Here is a 22,349-nt window from a genome sequence, read left to right on the forward strand (position 1 = left end):
AATGGATGAATACAGTGATGGGGTGAAGAAAATTGGGATGCACAGGTAATTAGAGTTGGAGAAGCACAGTGACATTGGAGGGCTGTAGGCCTCAGGGCTGTGGGCATGGAGGAGTAAACAGCAAGAGGGAGGGGCAAGAAGATGGAGGGGTTTGCAAACAAAAATGAGAGTTTTTAAATTGTGCCGACAGTGGACGAGGAATCAATGTAGTTCTGCAAACAAAGGAATGATAATTGAATGGCCAGTTGGAATATAAATCAGGAGTGGCAGAGTTTATGGAGAATGGAAGAGACTGGTCGTAAAAAGTATTGGACTACAAGGCTGGAGATAATAAAGAGGGTAGAGAAAGTCTTAATCAATGATCATGAAATTCTACAGAGAATTAAAAACCAAAATGTGAAAGCTGGTGTCAGCCGTGTGGATTTTGGAATGTTTTGTACTCAGTTGGCATGGCTCCTTACAAAGATGCACATGATATGATTTAACACAATTAAAGCAGTACGGTTATGCTTCGGTTATACATGTGGTAGACCATAAGATGTAGGAGCAGAAGTAGGCCGTTCGGCCCATTGAGTCTGCTCTGCCATTCAATGAGATCATGGCTGATATAATCCTCAGCTCCACTCTCTTCACTCCCCCCACCCCCTCCACCGTATCCCCATAACCCTTCATTCCATTACTGATTAGAAATCTGTCCATCTCAGCCTTGAACATACTTAACGACCCAGGTAAAGAATTCCACAGATTCACTACCCCCTGAGAGAAGAAATTCCTCCTCATCTCTGTCTTAAATGGGTGATCCCTTACTCTGAGATTATGCCCCCTGGATCTAGACTCTCCCAGCATCTACTCCTGTCAAATGCCCTGAGAATCCAAATGTCTCAATAAGGTTGTCTCTCACTCCTCTGAACACCAATGAATACTGGCCCAATCTACTTAACCTCTCCTCATAAGAAATTCCCTTTGTACCCTGGATCAACCTAGTAAACGTTTTCTGGATTGCCGACAATGCCAGTAGATTTTCCTCAGAAATGTTCATTTTATCCCAGGTGTAGCACCACATCGGGAGGAGGGGGGGGGGGGGGGGGGTTTACTATATGCAGTGTTGGTCACCTTATTCGAGGAAGGATATAAATGAGTTGGAGGCACTTTAGAGAAGGTTTACCAGATGAATACCTGGAATGGGAGTGTTGTCTTATGAGGAACGTCACCTGCTGGAGTTTTGAAGAGTAAGAGATGATGTGATTGAAGTATATAAGATCCTGTTGAAATATATAAGATTCCCAAGGGGACTTGACAGGGTGGTTGTGGAGAGGATGTTTCCTCTCGGAGGATAATCTAGAACTGGGTGATCACTGTTTAAAAATAAGGGCGCGATTCTCCGCTGCCCATGCCGGTTGGGAGAATAGCGGGAGGGCCTCCTGACATTTTTTGCGCCCTCCCGCTATTCTCTCTTCCCCCCCCCCCCCCCCCCGCCCTCGCCCGACCCACGTCATGAATCGCCGCTCGCCGTTTTTTACAGCGAGCGGCGATGCTCCGCGGCTGATGGACCAAGCGGCCGGGCCTTTACGCCCGTTTTTTCACGGCAGCAAACACACCTGTTTGCTGCCGTCGTAAAAACGGGCGCTGGATGCCTGTTTGGGGCATCCAGAGGCCCGTTTGGGGCGGGAGCACCACCGTTGTGCTCGGGAAGGGACAGCCCACGATCGGTGCCCACCGATTGTCGGGCCTGCGTCCAAAAGGGACACACTATTTCCCCTCCGCCGCCCGACAAGATCAAGCCGCCACATCTTGTCGGGCGGCAGTGGAGAAATGCGGAACCGCGCATGCATGGGTTGGAGCCGGCCGCGCGTCATCTTGGCGCGAGGCCTTAACGACGGTCGTTAAGGCCGCGACGCCATTATTCCCGGTGTCCCGCTCCTAGCCCCAATGGGGGGGGGAGAATCGGGTCCCGGGAACGGGCGTGAAGGCTGCCGTGAAACACGGCCAGTTTCACGGCAGCCTTTACGACTCTCCGCATTTGCGGAGAATCTCGCCCAAGGTGTCGCCAATTTAAAACCACGATGAGGTGAAACATTTTCACTCGGAGTGTCTTAAGTCTTTGGAATTCTCTTCCTGGAAAGATGGTGGAAGCCGAGTCTTTGGATATTTTTACTGCAGAGAGGGATAGATTCTTGGTCAGCAAGGGGGTGATAGCTTATTGGGGGTAGGTGGGATTCAGATTTAAAGTTCCTATCAGATCAGCCATGGTCTTATTAAATGGAGGAGCAGGCTCGAAGGGCTGATTGGCCTGCTCCTGTTCCTTGTTTGTATGTTCGACACATTTTTCTCGAATGCTACTTGTACTGTGTTTCTGCTGCAGTAGGAGTCTATATTCAGATCCACATTCCCTGGTAATCCAGCATACAAAAATTAATCAAATATTTTACATTAGTTCTCTTTGGTCTTTCCGGTTTGGCATTCATGAGCTTGGAGTTTGCATGTTCTTGGAGCTGTTATTTCATTGGTGAATGAATTGTAAATCAGAACACCAAGATCTGTTGACAGCAGCTGCTGGGGATAGTAATCAAAACAGTGGGGTAGCTATTGACTTTGAGAAATAGTGCAAAATGGGTAGATAAGTAAGTCGGCAGTCCGCTTTACTGCTCCCTTTGACTCGAGGGGACAATTTAAAATAAATGGACCTATTAGAAAGAATTATGATATTACCTTTTGATTTTTTATTTCTGTTAATTTCAGTTCTCTTTCAGTGGAGGTAATTTTGTTTATTGACACCAGTACGTAATGATGCAAGCAGGCAGGAGATACTGAGGGTGACTGATAGCACTGTAGAACTAAATAAATTATGCAGTGCAGCCAGCTGAGGTTCCAGGCCTCCCAGCCAGGTATGCCTTGTATTTGTGCAGTACCTTTAACATAGGGCCTGATCTAATGGCCTCGGCGTGCCCGACATGGGACAAGATGAGGCTTGTATATCTTGCGAGAGGCCTCTCACGATATTTATGATGCTCATTAACTGCACACTTAAATATGTTTGCGCCGGAGTTGCCCAAGGCACGGGCACCTTGGGACCTTGACCGGCGCCTTTTAGCACGGGTCTCCACAAAATGGACCAGGCGTCACAGTACCCGGGGGGGGGGGGGGTCTGCAAGGCAATCAGAGGATCCTGGGTGGTCAAGTTCTGGGCAGGGTGGTTTCCTGGCCAGGTGGCATTGGCAGGCTGTTAGGGCCACTGCCAAGGTGCCATTTGGGAGTGCCAAGGTGCCCAGGTGCTACATTGGCACTACCCAGGATTGGCCCAGGCGTGCCCTGACCTTATGAAATGGAGTGGGGGGGGGGGGGGGGGGGCCTTGAAGACCCCTATCTGGTAAGTTGGGGCTTTGGGGTGGGGGAAGGGTACGGAATCCGCGGTGAGGGAGGGTCCAAAGATTGGGGTGGCATTTAAAAACAGCACCCCGATTGGTGAGCTGAGCTTTTTAGTGCAGGAAATGGGTCTAAGTGCGGCCTTGGTGGGGCATTTCCTCACCGAGCCCTTTTTAATAGCGGGGTCGTTCTCGCTGCTGCAAGCGCTGGGCAACACCCCGCTAAACGCGCCCAAAATGGGACTCTGTTTCCCATTAAATTGTGCCCATGAAGACTTTCTCAAAGCATTCCGTGAATGGCCGTGAGGAAAACGGTGCTGAATTAAAATGAAAGAGATTAAGAATGGTGATGAAAACCTTGGTCCTGGGTAATATTTATTCCTCAGCCAACGTCACTAAAATCAGTGATTTATCTTTTTGCTCTTTGTGGGACCTTGCTGAGCATAATTCCCTACGTTCCAGCACTTAAAAACAATTCCATGTGCTTCGGGATATTTTGGTCATGGAAAGGGACTTGATAAATGTCAAGTTGGCTGCAGAGTTGAGCTTTGAGAACAGTTTTCTTTTTGGAGTGTCAAAGAATGGGTGGAAGGACATTCTGTCACCAAGGGATGGAAAAGTGGACAAAGAGCCAGGAACAGGGACAAGGATGTGTTTGGTCAGAGGGGTATTTAAGACTGGGGAATATAGGGTGGTACAAGACCATACAACAATTAGCCAAAAGGTGAGGATTGTGAATGTGGAGAATCGGAAATACAAACAGGAAGTGTTGGAAATTCTCAGCAAACGGGTAGCATCGCTGAAGGGAGAAATAATTTGTTTTTTAGGTTGATGACAACAGCCATCTTCTGATGAGAGGCCATCGACCTGAAATGTTAACACTGTTAATTCTCGGCAGAGATGCTGCGTAACCTGCTGAATATTATTTTTATGTTTGATGAGGATATTAAATTTGATTCATTTGGTGGTTGGAACCCTGTGTTGTTGGTCAGCTGCGAAATGGATGACTGACCACCAGTTACCGCAGGACAAGTGGCATCTTGGCATTTGCACGGTGGCACAGTGGGTAGCTCTGCTACCTCTTAGCACCAGGGACCCGGGTTCAATTCCAGCCTTGGGTAACTCTGTGGAGTTTGCCCTTTCTCCCCGTGTCTGTGTTGGTTTCCTCCAGGTACTCTGGTTTCCTCTCACAGTCCAAGGATGTGTAGGTTAGGTGGGGTTACGGGAATAGGGTGGGAGCGGGGAGTGTCCCTAGGTGGGGTGCTCTTTCGGAGGGTTGGTGCGGACTCGATGGGCCGAACGGCTTCCTTCTGCACTGTCGGGATTCTAAGGCTGGATGCCAGTACAAGTGCATGACTTGAACAAGTTGGAATTTATGAAAGGTGGAGGAAGAGAGGTCCACAAGAATAACATTGAAGTAATTAGTCTGAATCTCCCTTTGGTTAAAGAAACAAAGTCGGTACGAAGGAGGCTTCGGTTTCACATCTCCAAGTGGCGAGCCGGCTTTCTGGCATGGCTCTGCCTTTCAGAGATTTTGGAAGAGGCAGCAGGTCCAGTATGCTGGCAAGCCGTTCGAACGTGGTGGGTAATCAGTTAAGCGCACTGAGAGCTTGCTTCATGGCAGTCTACCAACTGAATTTTTAAATCTGGCGCATGGGGTATCCATCACTTCAGGGGGATGTCCGTGAAACCAGTGGCAGTGCAGGTAGACATTGGAGCCATTAGGAAGCGTATCTGAAGGCCTGAACCTACGTGGCCCTCCTACATTCCAGAAAACGGGCAAGGTGACCAGATATGGAAGTGCCCTCATGCCCTATGTACTTCAGCAGCTCCCACTTCTGATGGTGGGGCTGTCAAACTTACTGTCCTTGATACCCTCCTTTTGGTCCTCCAGACTCCAGAGCCTGTCCACCGAACTTAATTAGGGAGAGTGACCCAGAGGTAACAACTTAATTAGCCTCCTCCTTCAGAATCATTCTCTGGAGCTCGGCACCAGCATTTGAGATTTCCCGATCGAATTTTCTCCCAACAGTGGGATCGGGACCCAGGAACAAAAATTCAGCTAAATAATAATAATATTAATCTTTATTGTCACAAGTAGGCTTACATTAACACTGCAATGAAGTTACTGTGAAAAGGCCCAAGTCGCCACAATCCTGCGCCTGTTTGGGTTCAGAGAGGGTGAATTCAGAACGTCCAAATTACCGAGCAAGCACGTCTTTCGGGACCAGTGGGAGGAAACCGTAGCACTCGGAGGAAACCCACGCTGACCCGAGGAGAACCTGCGGACTCCTCACAGACAGTGACCCAAGGCGGGAATCGATCCTGGAGCTGTGAAGCAACAGTGCTACCAAGCTAGTTGAGGTTGAGATGATAGGTGTTTAATGATAACAGCTGAAGGGGCTGAGACAGAGGCGGAGGTGAACAATTTTCGTCGTGAGTTATATAAAGTTTGTTAAAGATTTGAAATTTGATATGTTCGTGATCTAAATATCTTTTCTTAATTTGATCACTGGGAAAACTACAAATGATTTGGCTTTGGGGCAGGTAAAATCATATTTTGGGCTATAGAGAGCAAGGTCTTGGCGATGGTTCGAAGCTACTAACCCACACACCGTTGGGATTTGCCGGTGCCACCAAATGTCTTTTGGCCAACTTGCCACATTTACTGACTGGACCCTGGCCTACTAGTTTTGGATTCCAGTTAAAACATGCATCCTTGGCTTCAGAGGTGACAGTTTAAACACTTAACAAGGCTACAAATGTTACTATAACTGCCAAACAAATTTATTAAACACCAATTAGATAAGTAAGAAACAGCAATGGCATAGGGTAGGTTTTACACATGTTCCAAGTTGAACAATCCATCTTCAAATTAGTCGAAATAACAAATAGTTGAGCATGAACGGAAATTTCAATGTTAACCTTGTTGCCTGTAAATCTACCTTTGGTAGGTTCAGACTGACAACCTCATTTTACACAATAGCCAGGGAAGTGTTTCAACAAGGATGAAGCAAGTTTGAATACGTACTTGTTAAGTGCAAAAAACACGTCAATTGTATATGAAAACAAAACCCACCAGATGTCTGTATTTAATTTGAATTACAAGGATTGGTCCACGCCTGACCTAACCGTGAAATCTTTTTTTTTGCTTGATATTATGTTTGAACTTTCTTCCATGTGTCTGCATGGGTTTCCTCCGGGTTCTTGGTTTCCTCCCACAGTCTAAAACTGTACAGGTTAGGTGGATTGGCCATGTTGAATGGCCCCTTAGTATCCAAAGGTTGGGTAGGTTTATGGGGGAAGGGCAGAGGATAGGGCCTAGGTGGGATGGTCTTTCAACTGGAGGGGGTGCAGAGGTGATTCATCAGGATGCTGCCTGGGATGGAACACTTAAGTTATGACGAGAAGTTGGATAGGCTTGGGTTGTTTTCGCTGGAGCAGAGAAGACTGAGGGGGCGACCTGATCGAGGTGTACAAGATTATTCGGGGCATGATCAGGGTGGATAGGGAGCAGCTGTTCCCCTTAGTTGAAGGGTCGGTTACAAAGGGACACAAGTTCAAGATGAGGGGCATGAGGTTTGGGGGGATTTGAGGGAAAACCATTTTACCCAGAGGATGGTGACAGCCTGGAATGCATTGCCTGGGAGGGTGATAGAAGCGGGTTGCCTCACATTCTTTAAAAAGTACCTGGATGAGCACTTGGCACGTCATAACATTCAAGGGTATGGGCCAAGTGCTGGCAAGTGGGATTAGACAGGCAGGTCAGGTGTCTTTCATGCGTCGGTGCAGACTCGAAGGGCTGAAGATGCTTTTGAGCTCCATATGAATAGCAACAAAGAGAAAAGCATACACAAGATGCAAAAGGGTTTTTTTTTTGTCACACTGACAGCCTTCTGACTCAAAGCATTACTATCTAAATCAGACTGATGCTGACTCCTTTAAATCAGACAGCTAATTATCCCTCGTTATGTGTGGTCATCTACACTTGTTATTTAAATAAAATATTTTTTTAAATGTTGAATTAGACCTGGTAAGGTATTAATCGTAAGAGTTATTTAATGCTTTTGCCACTTTGCTTTGCACCTTAATGCTTTGGGCAGCACGGTAGCATGGTGGTTAGCATAAATGCTTCACAGCTCCAGGGTCCCAGGTTCGGTTCCCGGCTGGGTCACTGTCTGTGCGGAGTCTGCACGTCCTCCCCGTGTGTGCGTGTGTTTCCTCCGGGTGTTCCGGTTTCCTCCCACAGTCCAAAGATGTGCGGGTTAGGTGGATTGGCCATGCTAAATTGCCCGTAGCGTCCTAAAAAGTAAGGTTAAGGAGGTTGGGTTACGGGTATAGGTTGGATATTTGGGTTTGAGTAGGGTGATCATTGCTCGGCACAACATCGAGGGCCGAAGGGCCTGTTCTGTGCTGTACTGTTCTATGTTCTATGAACCTTGATTAAAATATTTAATTTAATACATGTGATCTTCAACCAACTATTCATCTGCAAAGGCTACATGCTTCATAAGAATAACAATTAGTAAGCTGAACAATTAAAAACGCTATAGTAATTGAAGTCAAGATTATACATTGAGCAAGATGATGACTGAAAAGTACATTTGTGCGTTAAATTTCTGTTTGGATCAGCTGGGAGTTTGGAAGATGAGACTTTATACTATTGAAGTTAAAACAGGTTATTTTACCTTTTTTTTGCAACAACATATGTAAATGTTATGTAGTTCTAAAAGCACAGATTTTAAAAGCATGACATTATTGCATCAATAAGGGGTTGGAGAAGAAGAGCAGGATTCTGGGGCTGAGGATTCTGAGGTTATAATAAAGAGGCTTTGAACGGAATCACTTTTCAGTGGAGATGATTGTGAAAGAGACATGATGCTTGTTTTCAACATGCTAAAAGACGTAAGAACATAAGAACTAGGAGGAGCAGGAGTAGGCTGTCTGGCCCCTCGAGTCTGCTCCGCCATTCAGTAAAAGCGTGGCTGATCTTTTTGTGGACTCAGCTTCACTTACCACCCACTCATCATAACCTTTTATTCCTTTACTGTTCAAAAATCTATCTACCTTTGCCTTAAAAACATTTAATGAGGTAGCCTCAACTCCTTCACTGGGAGGGAATTCCACAGATTCACAACCCTTTGGGAAAAAGTTCCTCCTCAACATAGTTTAGATAACCGGTTCTGCAAAGTGTGGTCCGTGGACCACCGGTGTTCCCTGAGGATCTTTAAGGTGGTCCGTCGGCAGGTCCAAAATACATGTTATTGACATGCAATGCCATGGCCGACACCATACAAGGGAACAGGCCGTAACTCAGGGGATGTTACACAAACCAAATTAGCTCAGCACGAGTCGTCTTAAGTGTGAGCAACAACAGTGTTGTTTTAGGAGACCATCAGATAGAGGAGCAGAATTAGGCCCATAGAGTTGCTCCACCATTCAATCATGGCTGATATATTTCTCGTCCCCATTCTCCTGCTTTCTCCCCATAACCCCTGACCCCCTTATTAATCAAGGACCTGCCTATCTCTGTTTAAAGACACTCAGTGATTTGGCCTCCACAGCCTTCTGTGGCACAGAGTTCCACAGATTCACCACCCTCCGGCTGAAGAAATTCCTCCTCATCTCAGTTTTGAAGGATTGTCCCTTCAGTCTGAGACTGTACTCTCGAGTTCTAGTTATTTCCTACTGGTGGAGACAGCCTCTCCATGTCCACTCTATCTAGGCCTCTCAGTATCCTGTAAGTTTCCATAATATCCCCCTCGTCCTTCTAAACTGCAACGAGTACAGACCTAGAGTCCTTAACCGCTCCTTTTCAGCATGATTCATGTTAATATTGCAGCATACAACTGCATTGTTGGATTTTTACTACCTATGGGGCTGCACAGGATCGTCAACGTAGATTATGTACTTAAGTCCTCGGGTGGAAGTTGAACTCACAACCTTCTGACTCAAGAGGGAAAGGTGCTGCCAGCTGAGCCACGGCTGTAGGCGTTGCATTAGTGGATGAGTAGTCAACAAAATGTCAGTTCAAATACCACAATGCATGTTTCAGAATTCAAATTCAGGACAAAAAGCAACCACAAGGACGTTGGGCGTAATCTACCGGCCGCGTTACACCCGAAAGGCAGCTAGGCGCACGCAACCCGGCTGGCAGATGCCGGGAGATCCCTCTTCCGTGGTCCACCCAGCTCACGAGACCTAACACGATGTCACCAGGTGGTGCAATGTGAATCCTGTCCATTGTGGGAGGATCACTTTTTGGCAAATCTGAATATTAGAGCGAGTTAGTCTCACTCTGATATGGGTCTAACACCCTCGCCTGAGAACTCTCGGGCGAGCGCTGTTCAGCACTGGTCTCCACAAACTGGGACCAGATGGAACAGCACTTGTGGGGATCTCCGAGGGGATTGGAGGCCCCCAGGTGTTTGTCCTCTGGGTAGGATGGCACTCTGGCACTGCTGGTGCCATCTAGGAGCATTGGCACTGCCAACTGACAGGGACACTGCCAGGGTGCCAGGCTGGTAGATGCCCTGGTGGGTTACGCGGTGCGAGATCTCGCAGTGTGAACCCTGCCCATTGTGGATGGGATCACTTTTTGGCAAATCTGTATATTAGAGTGAGGCAGCCAATCTCACTCTAATATGCAGTTCTCGGAGGATGTTGGCATCTATCCCCTTTGCCTTGGAGCCTTCGGACGAGTGCGAACCAGGCGGAATGACACTTGTGGGGGTCTCCCAGGACATTGGAGACCCCTTAGATGCTTGTTCTCTGGGAAGGGTGGTGCCCTGGCACTGCTGGTAGTGTCAGCTTAGTACTGTGGCACTCTGGCAGTGCCACCTGGGTGCCAGCCTGGCACTGCTAAGGTGTCCAGGTGGTACTCCCATTAGGTAGGAGCACTGCTGGGGTGCCAGGCTGGCAGTGTTAAGGTATAAAGCTGGCAATTTCCCCACAGTGCGGATTGGGCCTGGGGTACCCTGCAGTGGGTGTGGTGGGTTATGGGAGGGCCTGAGGACCTCCTTGTAGGTGAGTTGGGGCTTTGGGGGGGGGGGGGGTTTGTGGTTTGGGTCGGGGGGTCGAGATCAGAATGATGTTCCGATCTCCTTCACTTTCGGCGAACGGAGCTCCTCAGTGCAGAAAATGGGATGAGGTGCGGCCTCTTCGGGGCACTCCAAGCTGAGGCCCCGTATCTACCCGAATGGGCGTTCAATAGCGTGGCGTTTCTCGGCGCTCCATAGCACCTGGAAATGCCCAGCTACATGCTTGCTATGGGACTCTGTTCCCATTCGGGTACATCGCGGGGTTAAATTGTTGCAAAACCCAATTTGGAGGTAGTGGAAAGAAAGAATCAAAGAGGGAAATGTAGGGGATGCCATGGCACTTACGAAATGCTCCATATTCAGGTACTTGAAAACAAGGCCCTCAACTGTGAAGAGGCCTGTGGCCATCATTGGGAGTTTTGTGGTCCCCTGATATACCATTTTGTTCATCCTTTATTGGCTCTCCATCACCAGCTTGAGAGTCTGCCTCTGCAGTGTTGGCAGGTTCATCATTTTTTTTTTAATTTAAGATTTTTTTTCCAATTAAGGTGCAATTTAGCATGGCCAATCCACCTACCCTGCACATCTTTGGGCTGTTGGGGTGATACCCACGCAGAAAAGGGGAGAATGTGCAAACACCACACTGAGTGTGACCCGGGGCCGGGATTGAACCCGGGTCCCCAGTGTAGTGAGGCAGTAGTGCTAACCACTGTGCCACTGTGCCGCCTTGGCAGGTACATCATGACACAGCTGTGGGGTACATGTGACATGAGATTTCCATTGCTGTGAGAAAGTTGTTCATTATGGTACCTTAGTTGACTTAATGGTGAACAGGCTTTGGGGGAGTGGGGGCAGGGGGGCTGGAGGGGGTGAGGGGGAGGGAGGAGATGGGAGGGGGGAAGGAGGTCAGGAGGTGAGTTACTCGCCATAGGATTCCTTGCCTTTAACCTGCCCTGGTAGCTAGCTACAGTACTATTCCAGTGACAGCTGGTCCCATAAACGCCACCTGGAGGTAGGACAACAGGGAAACAGCACAAAGAGTTTTCTGCTACGCCCCAGCACTCCATCCCCCCATTCTCCTCCACCTGCACGAGGCCAGAAAAATTCCACCCGTGGCATCATTGAATCCTACAACACACAGATGCTGTTTAGTTTATCGCGCGTGCGCTCTTTGAAATACCTATCCAATTAGACTCATTCCTACAATCCCTACAGTGCAAAAGGAGACCATTCGGTCCACTGAACCCAAAGAACACCTTACCCCGAGTCACGCCCCCGCTCTATCTCCATAGCCCCACCTACCCTTTTTAACCTTAAGGGGCAATTTATCGTGGCCAATCCACCTAATCTGCACATCTTTGGACTGTGGAAGGAAACCGGAGCACCCGGAGGAAACTCATGCAGACATGGGGAGAACGTGCAGACTCCACACAGGCAGTCACCCCAGGTCGGAATTGAACCCGGGTCCCTGGTGCTATGTGGCAGAAATGCTAACCAGTGTGCCATCGTGCTGCCCTCCCCTGTTCTGTCACCATAATCCTGTCATTTCCCCACCTCCCCTTCAAGTATTTAATCAATTTCCATTTGGAAGGTACTATTGCTACCCTTTGAGGCAATGTATTTCAAATCATAGTAACTTAGTTACGTTTTAAAACTAACAATTTTCATCTCATCTTTTTTTTAACCAGTTACCTTAAATCTTTCACCTCTGGCTACAAACCCCCTGGAACCTGTTTCCCCTTATGTGCCTTATCAAAATCCCTATTACATCTCCCCATCCCTCCTTTGTTCAAAGGAGAACAATCTTGACTTCTTTAGTCTGTCCCTCATCTACTCTGCATCTTGCCAAGGCATTGACATCCTTTGAAAGGCATAACACCCAGAATAGGGCAGAATGCTGCAGCTGAAGCTGAACAGGTGATTTATAAAGGTTTAGATCTTCAAAATATTTTCTTATTGCATGCCACTGTGAATTATTCTCCCCAGTGCTCTGCCGTGATAATATGACAATGAGCTCTGTCTACAATCAATCTTAGCTCAGGTCGGCTCCTTTATTGATGCAACATTTTAAAAATTAGAAATGATGCAGATTGCGAAGCTGTAAAATAATACGAATGCAGGTGACATCTTAGAAAACCACCTCAGGTTTCAATTCTACCAGTTAAACACCACCCTCATTACTTATTCACCATCGTTCATAATTCTGACAGAACAATAATGGCTTCTGCCTTGCAACCCACTGTTTAGAAGTTTTATATCCTGAATGCTATCACTCGACTTATTTGACATATTGGAAGCCTATCACCATCTCAGCTGGGATCAGGCAATGAGGAATTGAAGTAAAATGTTCTGCTTTGTTTTGCTAAGTACCATGCTGAGTAGTGCACTTAACGACTGCATGATATTCTTTTTGTAAAGGTTTATCTTTGTGATCAGTGCAGTGTTGTCATGGTAGCCATTGCTAGCAGAGCATGGTAGCTCGAGTTAGAATTGCTGATTTTTGGCAATGCCAAATACCACACCTGGGTCTTGTTACCTTGGTTCATTCAGCTGTTGCGAGCTGCACAACAGGAGTTCAGAGCTTGTAAGCCAGCTTTCCATATTTATGCGAAGATACCAGATCTGCTGCTTTTTAACCTCGAGGGTTTAGTAGGCAAAGTTCTCCGTCGCTGGTAGCGGGATTCCAGGTGTGGTGGGGGATCGGGTGCCAGGTTTAAAAAATTAGGATCGGCGCCAACCGCTGGACCTCGCTATCGGGCTGCCTGTTCAAAATGGCAGCCCAATAGCAGGATCCCCTCTGGAATCGCTTTGTGAATCTATTTCCTTCTTAAATATATTCTGTGACTTGGCCTCCACAGCCTTGCGATGTAGAGAATTCCACAGGTTCACCATTCTCTCAGTGAAGAGATTTCTCCTTATCTCAGTCCTAAATGGCCTACCCAAGGGCGGCAAGGTGACACAGTGGTTAGCAGTGCTGCCTCACGGCACCGAGGACCCGGGTTCGATCCTGGCCCCGGGTTACTGTCCGTATGGAGTTTACACACACTCCCATGTCTGTGTGCGTCTCACCCCCACAACCCAAAGATGTGCAGGGTAGGTGGACTGGTCACGCTAAATTGCCCCTTAAAAAAACTAAATGGCCTCCCTCGTATCTGGAGACAGTGACACCTTGTTCTAGTACCCCAGTCAGAGGAAGCATAAGACGTAGGAGCAGAATTGGACTATTCAGTCCAATGAGCCTGCTCTGCCATTCAATCATGGCTGATATGTTTCTCATCCCCATTCTCTGGCCTCTTCCCCATAACCCTTGACCCCCTTATTAATCAAGAACCTACCTATCCTTGTCTTAAAGACATTCAGTGATTTGGCCTCCACAGCCTTCTGTGGCAAAGTGTTCCACAGATTCACCACCCTCTGGCTGAAGAAATTCCTCCTCATCTCAGTTTTAAATAATCGTCCCTTCAGTCTGAGGCTGTGTCCTCGGGTTCTAGTTTTTTGTACGAGTGGAAACATCCTCTCCATGTCGACCCTATCTAGGCCTCTCAGTATCCCATAAGTTTCAATAAGATCCTCCCTCATCCTTCTAAACTTCAATAAGTACAGACCCAGAGTCCTCGACCGCTCCTCATAATCGAAGCTCTTCTTTCCAGGGATCATTCTTGTGAACCTCCTCTGGACCCCGTCCAAGGCCAGCACATCCTTCCTTAGATACAGGGCCCAAAACTGCTCGCATTACTCCAAATAGGGTCTGACCAGAGCCTTATACAGCCTGAGAGGTACATCCCTGCTGTTGTAGTCTAACCCTCTCGATGGTGGCACTGTGGCTAGCACTGCTGCCTCACAGCTCCAGGGTCCCGGGTTCAATTCGGCATTGGGTGACTGTGTGGAGTTTGCATTTTTTCCCCGTGTCTGAGTGGGTTTCCTCCGGGTGCTCTGGTTTCCTCCCACAATCCAAAGATGCAGGTTAGGTGGATTGGCCATGCTAAATCTCCCCTGAGTGTCCAAAAGGTTAGTGGGGTTACTGGGTTACGGGGATAGGGTGGAGACATGGGCTTAAGTAGGGTGCTCTTTCCAAGAGCTAGTGCAGACTCGAGGGACCGAATAGCCTCCTTCTGCACTGTAAAGTCTACGATTCTATGACATGAATGCTAACATACATTTGCCTTCCTAACTGCTGACTGAACCTACACGTTAACCTTAAGAGAATATTGAACTAGGACTAGTAAGTCCCTTTGTGCTTCTGATTTCCAAAGCCTTTTCCTATTTCGAAAATAGTATGCCTCCGTTCTTCCTACCAAAGTGCATAACCTCACACTTTTCCACATTGTATTCCATCTGCCACTTTTTTGCCCACTCTCCTAGCCTTTCCAAGTCCTTCTGCAGCCCCCCTGCTTCCTCAATAGAACATAGAACAGTACAGCACAGAACAGACCCTTCGGCCTTCGATGTTGTGCCGAGCCTTGTCCGAAACCAAGACCAATACTACCTGTCCCTCGACGCTACTCCATGTAATAAAAGCAAAACACTGCAGATGCTGGAAATCTGAAATAAAAACAGATAATACTGGACAAACTTAGCAGGTCTGGCAGCTTGCGTAGAGAGGGAAATAGAGTTAACATTTCGAGTCCATTAACATTCCTTTGTCTTGTGTTCCATGGCATCTTTGCCAATCTCTTCTTAGGTTTGACCTGTCCTTGACCTTCTATTCTGCACCACCTCCTCCACCACTGCCTCTCCCAAATAGATAATCCATCACATTTCTGGATCATATGGACTCAAAAGGCTAACTCTGTTTCTCTTTCCACAGATGCTGCCAGACCTGTTGAGTTTATCCAGCATTTTTGGTACCTACTCCATGTTTCATTTTACAAATCAGAAATATAGATTACCAAATTAGCCACTTTTAGTTGGTGGTTAAAGAATTGGACACTGGAACAAAACATTCCATTAACAACCCCAAACTGTGCTGAACTATGCAATGGGCAGCACGGTCTCTGTCTATGCAGAATCTGCGCGTTCTCCCTGTGTCTGCGTGGGTTTCCTCCGGGTGCTCTGGTTTCCTCCCAAACTGCAGAGATGTGCTGATTAGGTGGATTGGCTGTGCTAAATTACCCTTGGTGTCCAAAAAAGGTCAGGTGGGGTTACGGTGGAGGAATGGGGTTAGATAGGGTGCTCTTCCCAAGAGTCGGTGCAGACTCGATGGGCCGAATGGCCTCCTTCTGCACTGTAAATTCTATGATTCTATGAAAACAGACTTGGAACGAAATAAATAATTTGATAAGCCTTGACATTGACGTGAATTGAATTAAATAAATCACTGTAGGAAAGATTTTTAGGGTGGCGAGATTTCCTACTCGAGAGTGAGCGGGGGACGCATTCCCACGATGCTGGCTGCTCCACATGTAATGCTCCAATGACTGTTAATTGGATGGAGATGGGACTCCTGCCCCTCAGCCAGGAAGAGGTCCCACGTCCGAGAGCTGCCGGCCAGTCTGATTGGATAGCAGTTTTCTAGTCCCAGCAGCGCCAGAAGCTGCAGTGGACAGGACTAGAACTGCAAGCAATCCCCGGGGGCGAAGTCCTGGGAGTCTCATGGGAGGGAGAGAAGCTGAGGCCCGGGGTGGTTGAGGTATTGGTGGAGAGGCGGGGGGAGGGGGAGAAGAGAGCCAAATGTTGACAGAAGGCTTTTGATAGAGACAGCACCCCGCCCAAGGCCTGGGAGTCTAAAAATTGTGGCCTCGTGGTCATTCATTGGAATCCTCTATGAAGAAATCAGTTATTTTTTTTTTTCAAGTGTTCAATTCTTTTTTGTTCCAATTGAGGGGCAATTTTGCATGACCAATCTACCTACCCTGCACATCTTTGGGTTTGGGGTGAAACCCATACAGACACAGGGAGAATGTGCAAACTCCACACGGACAGTGACCTGGGGCTGGGATTGAACCCGGGGCCCTCGGCGCTGTGAGGCAGCAGTGCTAACCGTTGCGCCACCCGTGTTGCCCCGAGAAGAAATCAGTTATAATGTAACACTGAGTAAAGGAGAAAAAAGCATGTAGTGGGATTTTCATCTTTTCTTTATTTAATTTATGTTAAAATAAGTAGCAATTTAGAAGTGTCCATTCCCAGATCAAAGGCAAAACCTCAAAGGTTTAATCCTAAAAAGAGGAGCATCAAATTGCACATGTCCCAGGAAGGAAATGGAAACAGGGCAGGAAATTAACGTCTTGGATGAATGTGTAGAAACAAGAAAAATAAATGAAAATGAAATGTACCCAAGAGAACAGAAATGAAAAATACCATGGGCGGAATTCTCCGACCCTCCACGCCGGAATTGCACCTGGCGCAGGGACGGAGTATAGCCGTTCACGCCGGAAATCCGGTGCAGCAGTGCTTCCGCGATTCTCCGCGGACTCGCCAATCCCGCGCGCGCGTTCAACGCAGCGCCGGTCAGGGGCCGTTGGAATTGGCCCCTGCAGATTCTCCACGGTCGACTGGCCGAACTCTCGCCGCCGTGGTTTATATGTGGTACCATCTGGTGGGAGCTGGGACCCATGACTGCTGTGGCGTTCCTGGTGGTATCTGACTCCGGGGGGGGGCCTCAGTGGTAGCCAGGCCCGCGATCGGGGGCCACCGATCGGCAATCTGGGAGGGACCTACCTTTCTCCGCACGAGCCCGCTGTGTGGTTCTGCTATGTCAGCGGCGCCCGCGCCAAGGTGGGCCACCACGCGCATACACGGACCCGCTTGCGGGACGCACACCGGGGCTCTGCTAGCCCCCTGGAAAATGGAGAATCACCCCGGACCTTCAAGGAAAAAGTCCGGAGTGATACTCGCCCATTTTCCGGCGGGCGTGGGGACTTAGTCCCCAGAAGGGAGAAACCTGCCCCATGACTGGGTCACAGGAAGGAAAAGAGAACGGCCAAGAGAAAAATAAGGCAGTAGAAGTAATGGGCGTTGGCCTGGAGCAACAGCCAAACTGCAAACACAAATGGATCCAGGGGGAATTTAATTACATTGGCTTGGCAGTGATTAGGAGAGCCATGTTCCGGTCATAAACAGAGGTCAGGAACCACATAATATGAGAGAGTCCAAAGTTAAAAGTTTAACGTACGGTGATGAAGTTGCTTTGTAGACAAGATGGAGATAGCTTTGAGCAATCAAAAAACTAACAGCGGGATTGGGGATGGTTGAGGAGCATCTGTGAATGCAGGAGATGTTTGAAAGGCATGAGCACCAAGTGTTGTGCTCGAGCTCCGTCCTATCCAATAGACTTGAGAATTATTAGTCAAGTAGGTCCAAGATGCATGCGAGTTGTGTGTTGATTGTACTATAGAGATATAGAGATGAAGGGAAACACTTTAACCAATAAATTACTAAACGGTTCAAAGGGCCAAGTGATATTTTGTTTCAAAAAAGGAATGTTTTATCCATGCCACTGTGTGATAGAACATTGATCATCATATGATAGTGCCGTGGATGTTGTATATTTGGACTGTAAGAAAGCATTTGATATAGTGCCATATGGCAGGTTGGTTAGCAAATTTAAAATGTTGGGGATTGATGGGTCCTTGATGGTATGGATTCAAAGTTGGCTATGAGATAGGGGAGGTATAGATGGGCATTTCTCAGACTGGAGAATAGTTGTAACTGATGTTCCCCAGGGTTCAGTGTTGGGACCTTTGCTTTTTCTGATTTATAGAAATGATTTTGAAGTGGGTGTTGAGGGCAAAATCTCTACATTTACTGATGATACTAAGCTAGGGAGAATAGTGACTTGTGACAATGACACGAGAGACTTCAGAGGGGCATTGACAAGTTGGCCAAATGGGCAGACACCTGGCAGATGAATTTCAATGCAGCGAAATGTCAAGTAATGCATTTTGGTAGACGAAACATGGGGAGACAGTATAGGCTCACTATAGGCTCCAACTTTGAGGAGAGTACAGGAGCCGACGGACCTTGAGGTTCAAGTGCATAATTCTCTGAAGATGGCCAAGCAAGTTGAACTCGTTGTTAAGAAGGTTTATAGCATCCTTGGCTTTACAAATAGAGGCACAGAGTATAAAAGCAAGGAAATGATGTGACATCTCCACAAATCATTAGTCAGACCACATTTGGAGTATTGTGTTCAGTTCTGGGCACCTTATTTAAGGAAGGATGTTAAAGCCCTCGAGAGAGTGCAGAGGAGATTGGCTTGAATAATGACTGGATGAGGAATTTTAGATACAAGGAGAGATTGGAGAAATTGGACTTGTTCCCCTTGGAGCAGAGACAATTAAGGGGCAACCTTACTGAAGGGTTCAAAATTCTGAACAATTTTGACAGGGTAAAGAAGGATATTCTGTTTCCACTAGTTGATATGTCAGTGACTAGGGGTCACAATTTCAAGATGGTCAGCATGAGAGCTAGGAGTGAGATAAGAATCTTCTTTACTCAGAGTTGTTGGGGTTTGGATTAAGCTGCCTGGGAGAGTGGTGGAGGTGGATTCCATAGGAGGTTTCAAAAGAGAGCTGGATATATATTTGAAAGTGATGAATTTAGAGGACTACGGAAATAGGGCTGAGGAATGAGACTAGCTATAATAATAATTATAATAATTTTTATTAGTGTCACAAGTAGGCTTACATTAACACTGCAATGAAGTTACTGTGAAAAGCCCCTAGTCGCCACACTCTGGCACCTGTTTGGGTACATCGAGGGGGAATTCAGAATGCCCAATTTACCTTACAGCACGTCATTCGGGACTTGTGGAAGGAAACCAGAGAACACGGAGGTAATCCACGCAGACACGGAGAATGTGCAGACTCCGCAAAGACAGTGACCCAAGCCGGGAATCAAACCCTGTTGCTCTTTTGAGAGCCAGTCCAGTGGCGATGGGCTGAATGGTCTCCTCTGCTGTAAATAACAACAATAAAGAACAACAATGCAATGTTGTCAGTTTCAATTTAGGCATGATATGGACATAACAACTTGAGGCCTGTTGCATTTCAAGAGAAGGGAGGTAACATCCAAAGCTCAATTAACTCAAAGTCATGTTCACAACTGCCATGGTTTTGACTGTACAATGCCAATGACAAAATCGATAAAACAATCTCTTAAGTTCTTTTAAGAAAGGGATTCATTAAAAAAGTGAAGTACTTGACATGTAACATTTATGTAACTTTGATTCCTGAATTAGTTTTTTTTTCTGGTTGGACAGTTTCAGATGCAAGATAACCAAGCATATGGAATTCATGTTCTATGCCCAGTTATCTAACGTAGCTCAATATGCAATTGATTTACCCCAAATGATCAAGAGGGATTTTTGATGTATCAATTAATGTCTAAGTTGCATAGTAATTTTCATTTGCTGTGCCCAATAAAATTCAACCACAAAATAAAAGGCATAATTCAGCTCAGCAAATGTTCCCACTCAACTCAGTATGTAGTTGACTAACAACCTTACTCCAAAAAGAATGGAGCTGGCATTCCACAGTTCACACAGTGGAAAGTTCCTGAAAGCAACTTATCTGGCTTTCTTTAAAGTTAAAATCTCAGGTGTAGCAGCATCACAGTAAAGAATTTTACAGCACATCAAACATTTTATCTACCTGATGGGCGGCATGGTAGCACAGTAGTTAGCACGGTTGCTTCACAGCACCAGGGTCCCGGGATCGATCCCTGGCTTGGGTCACTGTCTGTATGGAGTCTGCACGTTCTCCCAGTGTCTGCGTGAATTTCCTCCGGGTGCTCCGTGTTATGTGAATTGGACATTCTGAATTCTCCCTCACTGCACCCGAACAGGGGCCGGAATGTGGCAACTAGGGGCTTTTCACAGTAACTTTGTTGCAGTGTTAATGTAAGCCTACTTGTGACGCTAATAAAGATTATTATTATTACCTCTGAAGTCTGCTGTCCCACTTTAAATCTAGTTGCCGCAATTGTCTCTTCAACTCCGAACACTTTGTTTACGCTTCTTTGAATTCTTCTGAACAACGTCTCTGTTCTCTTAACTTCAAGTGTCTTAAACATTCTTCCTGTCCCAATTCCCTCATTATTTGTGTTGTATTTTGTTTCTGAGGAAGCTTGCAGCTTTGCAATTCCCTTCTCTTATCCAGTTTCACCTGGCAGAGTTGAGGGCTGTTCACTCCCCAGCGTCCTGTCTGCCCTGGCTTCCAATGACCATGAACAAAGGAAAGTCCTTCCCTCTGGGAAGTGGACCACTTGCTAAGCACCGACTTACTTTATCGACTGTTTGTGCTGTAATCCTCCCGAAGCACAATATAAATACAATTTGAAGTTCACCAACCCCCACACATGCAAACAATTTTGTCCAGCATGAATCTAACTATAGGCGCAGAAACATCAAATTAAACCCCACTTAAACCTATATCTTATTTCTAATGTTTACCAATACAAATATAAATCCCTTAAAACTATCTTTATTTTCCGAACAAACAAGCATTCCAAAGTGAATTTATTAATCAAATCATTCAAGTCAATTCATCACCCTTGTGTTCCGTGTCCTTATCAGACCTCGTTCTCCTCCACAGTGCCACCTCCGTGGCTGCAGCGTGATTGGTGATGTGCGGCTGCTGACTTTCACCGAGGGAGACTGCAGGTGGCCTTACAAGACAACTTCGGGCAATGCTGGGACTAGAATGCCCAGTTTCAGACTACACCATTTTGGCATGGGTAGCAGCAGTCTGACTGGCAACAGCAAGGGCATCAGCAGAGTGGCAGTATTGGGAGGATGAATGCTGTTGCTCTGAGCGAGGGCAGCAAATTCATGCTCCATGATGCCACTGCTGCTCCCATGGGATGATGTTGGAATATGGATTGCAGGACTGCTGTGACACCTTGCAAGCTTGCACTGTCCTGTCCAACCTGTAGGCCATTTGTGCCCAATGTGTTACCATGTGTAGGCCCTGCAACTATGCTAACCTCTAAAGTAGGGCTTCCAATACTGAGGGTTGTGAACCAAGATTCTGGGCTCGCGACTCCGAGGCATCAATAAGAACATAACCAAGAGCTGGAGGAGGACATATGGCCCCTCGAGCCTGCGCCTTATTCAATAAGATCATGGCTAATCTTTTGTGGAATCAGCTCCATCTACCCACCCGCTCACCATAACCCTTGATTCCTTTACTGTTCAAAAATCTGTCTATCTTTGCATTAAAAACATTCAACATGGTAGCCTCAACTGCTTCACTGGGCAGGGAATTCCACAGATTCACAACCCTTTGACTGAAGAAATTCCTCCCCAACTCAGTCCTAAATCTGCTCCCCCTTATTTTGAGGCTATGCCCCCTCTAGTTTCATCCGCCAGTGGAAACAGCCTCCCCGCTTCTATCTTAACTATTTCCTTCATAATTTTATATGTTTCTACAAGATACCCATCTCATTTTTATAAATTCCATTGAGTATAGTCCCAGTCTACTCGCTCTCTCCTCATAAGCCAACCCTCTCAACTCCGAAATCAACCTAGTAAATCTCCTCTGCACACCCTGCCAGTGCACCCTCTGCACACCCTGCCAGTGCACCCTCTGCACATCCTGCCAGTGCACCCTCTGCACACCCTGCCAGTGCACCCTCTGCACACCCTGCCAGTGCACCCTCTGCACACCCTGCCAGTGCACCCTCTGCACATCCTGCCAGTGCACCCTCTGCACATCCTGCCAGTGCACCCTCTGCACACCCTGCCAGTGCACCCTCTGCACACCCTGCCAGTGCACCCTCTGCACACCCTGCCAGTGCACCCTCTGCACACCCTGCCAGTGCACCCTCTGCACATCCTGCCAGTGCACCCTCTGCACATCCTGCCAGTGCACCCTCTGCACACCCTGCCAGTGCACCCTCTGCACACCCTGCCAGTGCACCCTCTGCACATCCTGCCAGTGCACCCTCTGCACATCCTGCCAGTGCACCCTCTGCACACCCTGCCAGTGCACCCTCTGCACACCCTGCC

The 22,349-nt window shown here is 47.3% G+C and overlaps 1 protein-coding gene across 6 annotated transcripts in view; it reads left to right on the top strand.

Moving 5' to 3' along the window:
* The window catches only part of znf532 (zinc finger protein 532), a 212,832-nt gene that overhangs the window by 121,539 nt on the left and 68,944 nt on the right, over window positions 1–22,349 (top strand). The gene's annotated exons all lie outside the window — the stretch shown is intronic.

The sequence above is a fragment of the Scyliorhinus canicula genome, chromosome 3, assembly GCF_902713615.1.
Source record: "Scyliorhinus canicula chromosome 3, sScyCan1.1, whole genome shotgun sequence".
NCBI classification, from domain to species: Eukaryota; Metazoa; Chordata; class Chondrichthyes; order Carcharhiniformes; family Scyliorhinidae; genus Scyliorhinus; species Scyliorhinus canicula.